At 34.1% G+C, this 4,308-nt stretch overlaps 1 pseudogene; it reads left to right on the top strand.

Annotated features, from left to right (window-relative positions):
• Positions 1-3,171: 3,171 nt before the first annotated feature.
• LOC149782177 (uncharacterized) lies at positions 3,172-3,884 on the top strand (annotated as a pseudogene).
• The last annotated feature ends 424 nt before the right edge of the window (positions 3,885-4,308 follow it).

The raw sequence follows: 4,308 nt of genomic DNA, 5'->3' as shown, positions 1-4,308 counted from the left end.
TGGAAAAGATATATTACAATATTTATTTAGTATTTATCCACACAACACTGCCTGGCAATCTAATGACTACTACACGTAGTAAACTCCTAACGTGATACATAAAAAGGAGAAGGATCATTTTTGGAAAATTAATTATATTTTCTAGCTTTAAGAAATTAACAATATTTTCAAGTTATTATTTATTCAACCATCTGGTCAGACACTACCGTCCTTATTTATATGTGTTGGCATACTTATATTGGTAGCATCGCTGAAAAGAATAATATTGTAATCCATTAAGCCAGCTTCATAAAAAAAATCACAAAATTCTTAGTAACATAATCCCAAGTAGTGTAAATAATAATAATAATAATAATAATAATAGTAATAATAAAATAATAATAATAATGACATGTATGGGTGCATAGCTAACAAGGAAGAGGGAGAATAACCACTGAGTGGGATATATCTTGGGGTAGCGGAAATTGTATATGTGCATATTATGTGTATGTTTTGGGAAGGTTAAGAGGGAAAATGTATTGCACAAGAAGGTATTGAAAGATATATCTCATTTATGATTCAGTTCCTTGCCGTCCAAATATAAAGTTTTAAGGGAAATGGTAGCAAATATTTAAACTATGGATGTGCCAAATTCGTGTTGCAACAGATATTAGCTATATACATGGAACATATTTAACAATTACGTGAAAATTAAGTATACATACAAATTATTTAAGAATTAAGTGAAATTAATTGTACATGGAAGATATTTAACAACAAAGCGAAATAAGACCCTCAGGGAAAATACTTCATAAAAAGTGATATTGGTGCACATTGAAAAATATTTGACCAATACGAAAACTTGATTTTAACGGTAAATCTTAAATCCTTACAAAATCAAGCCCAATAATTCACATTTTACATATCACGGTTAAGGCAGGTATTTACTTTTGTTAGAAAAACAATTTTTCTCTTTTAGTCTCTGGCATCTGTAGTTCAACACAACTTCTGAAATGTAATCGTCACACGTAATTCATGAATAACTCAATATTTATTACCTAATTAACATGTAGATTAATTGAAACGTTGGTGCATATAAGAAGGTTCGCTGAGATTTACTTTGCTACCAATCCAATAGATCACCAGAAAAACGTGCAAAGAATAAGGAACGTTACACATACTGGGATCTCATTCTGGCTGAATTTGATAAACACCTGACTTTAGTGTTATATATACTTAGCAAATTACAATTGTATTGATCTTGATCACGAATCTAACCACTCTAAAATTGATGAAAGACTCATCCAATTGTAATATAAAAGCTATGTTCTACCTGGATTAAGTTTTCATATTCGGGTATCAAAGCTCATTCAATGTTACTACATCTCGCACCAAACTGTTACTATTCTTGAAGGACTGAGCAGCTGAATATATGTTAAACACAGATTGAATTTTACTGATTTCAGTTTCCTGCCTCCATTCTATAATATCTATGGAGTTATTTTAATTTGATTATCATTAAATTCCAAAATTGCATAGACTTAGTGTTCACAATAAATTGTATCCAGCAATTCATAACTTACAAATGATATACTGTTTGTATTTCCGATGTTCTGCTTATAAATATTCCAAAAGGTTCTAACTTTACTCAAACATTCCAGATGATTCTGATTTGTTTAGTTGTCTTCCATATCTCATATCAGTTCTCATTTTCGGAGTTTACACTTCTCATTCCTCAATAAAGACAAAGAACGGAAGAAAACAAAATATTATAATTGCAACTTTTACCCTTCGCAGCCAACGTGGGAATGCTTTAAACAACCAATGCATAAAACAGTAATATCAAAACTTTCAGGAAGAAGTTACCATCTATTGTCTTCTCTCAGTCACTTCCAAAGTGTGACCGAAAATGAGCCCATTTCTGTGAGAAGACACAATCTAAATTCTGCTTTTGTTCTTTTATCCTCTACATTTATTAGATTAAACAAGGCGAAATTTAATTTCTTTCTATCATCATTTCTACTCTCCTAAAAGAACACAAATAAGAAAACAGTGCGATGCTGTAAATCCCTAAAAATGTAATATTGAAACAGACCAAAACTTTGTGACGCTTTGGAAGCAATTGTTGGTCGTCTCTGGTGTTTTGAAATTGTGTTTATATCAGGCATTGTTTTGTTGCAACAAAAAACAACACTGTTTTACGCTGTTGAAAAAATATAAATGTTCAACAATATTGTCGACGTAATTTAAAGGATACATCAAGTACGTCAAGTACATACTAAACAATAGCACTGTATATCAACAGCAGCAGTATGTGAGCAATATTCTGACGGCTTATACATATTCGTGTACTTTAAAAAGGTGACTTTAGCTTCCAAGATTTTCCATTACAATATTTAATGGCTCAATACTACAAAATTGTAAAAATTCGGTCACTGATCAAAATAGCCGAGTTTTTTTAATTCCAATACTTGATGGTAATTGGATAAAAATAAAGAACTCTGGAGATTTTTGTTCTTGTCGTTGTTGTCGCTCTGTAGTCACCGAGAGTGTACCTGAAATATATGTTTAGCGTATCATTCCATCTTTGGTGTCCGGTTGAATTATCCGTTGCATTCCTTAACTATTGTTGATAGATTCATAACTTGAAAGATACGTTCTTCATATGTTTGTCACCGATGAACCCTATATTGAGATTTTATAAAGATATAGATTGACTTTTTCGTATCTCGGATCAAAGTATATTTATTGCTTTCTTTCAATCTGGTAATGTTTCTTAAGCATTCATCATGCAAGCTTTCAGTCAATTTGACATTTACAAACACCTTGAACATCACATTCATATAGTACGTTTAGAATGCTTTGACACATTGTGTGAAATTTTCATATTCTTGTGATTCGACTAAGGAGAATTAAATGGAAATCGAGCACTAATTTTACTGAACATAATATCCTTCCCTTTGACACAGAAAAGTAACGGCACCGAAATACAGTAGAAGGTGTTTACAATAATTCCTATCTTTAAAAAGTATGATGTTATTAATCGGTATTGCATAAAGGTCATACATATCGTGTTCACTGTGTGCCATTTACTTATTTACCATCTACCACACTAGACTGTATATTCATAATACATTTTATTATTCTGAGGAGGTTCAGGAAAAGTCTGGTTCATTTTTTTCTGATCCCAAGATGCAAGCAGTCATTATCTTCAGCTGCATCGCTTTGGCCACAGCCATAAGTTGGGACTACAGTTTTGGTTCTGTTGGTTTAACATACGGCTTTGGTCGATGGGGAGGTCAGAGGGATATGTTAGGGGGTGGTTTTAATCACGGTGGTACCCATGCGGTAGCTGGACCTACAGCGATTGAATTTGGCCGTGGACATTCCGTCAGCACTCCAAAGGGAACAGTATCCACCGCCGTAGGTAAAGTCATCGGAACATTCCCTCACAATGCTCGTCAGGTAGTCAAGATTGGTCCCATCGCCTCGGTTACAAGCTCCATTGGATCTGATTATCCTACTAATGGCTTTCTTAATGGACATGTTCCCTATAATCTTGAAAGCATCTATTACGGCCAGTATGGGGTGTGGGCGGATTCGGGCTTGGCGGTGACCACGGACTTGGTAGTGGTTATGGAGGATATAGTTCTTGCTTCGTTGGCTAGGGACTAGGTGGCGGTTAAGAAGTATATAGTTCTGGTTTTGTAGGACATGGCCCATCGGGTGGATACAGCTTTACAGTTAGCAAAGATGTAGTAGGCGCTGATACCTCCACAGCTATCAGCGCGTGATGAAACGCAGAAGCTAATGCCGTCGGTTCTCGTGTTAACTGGCTCCACTTTGGGGTCAGCATTTCTGGAACAACCAGACCAAATATAGACACCATATGGTCTATTAATTAATGGGCAAACGGTTTCAATACATGTAACTTCCTAGTCAAGAGGAGTGTTATAAAGACGTATGCGAAACATATTGTACTGGTGATGGGATATTAAAAAACAGGTTTTGAAGCTTTAGCGTATAAAGCGGCGTCAAAGTTATCTACATACATTTCTATTTAAGTTTTCACATGCCTAAATGTGTTTGCAAGAAGACGAAGCTGATTTCAATAACTAAATAAAAAGTTAAACACAATAACATTATTTTGAATTTCAAAGGATATATTTTTATTATCTGGTCTTTAAAATAATTAATAATCAGTTGATTAGTTCGGCAACTGAGAAACAAAACTCTTTTATGGAGATTTATTGTATGTGGAACAGTATGTATGTATGTATGTATGTATGTATGTAGTTTATCATTAAAATCCTGGACATATGCTGCCTA

This window comes from Sinohyriopsis cumingii, chromosome 15, assembly GCF_028554795.1.
Source record: "Sinohyriopsis cumingii isolate HCF-2022 chromosome 15, ASM2855479v2, whole genome shotgun sequence".
Lineage (NCBI taxonomy): Eukaryota > Metazoa > Mollusca > Bivalvia > Unionida > Unionidae > Sinohyriopsis > Sinohyriopsis cumingii.
This window is presented reverse-complemented; position numbering and strand designations above follow the sequence as displayed.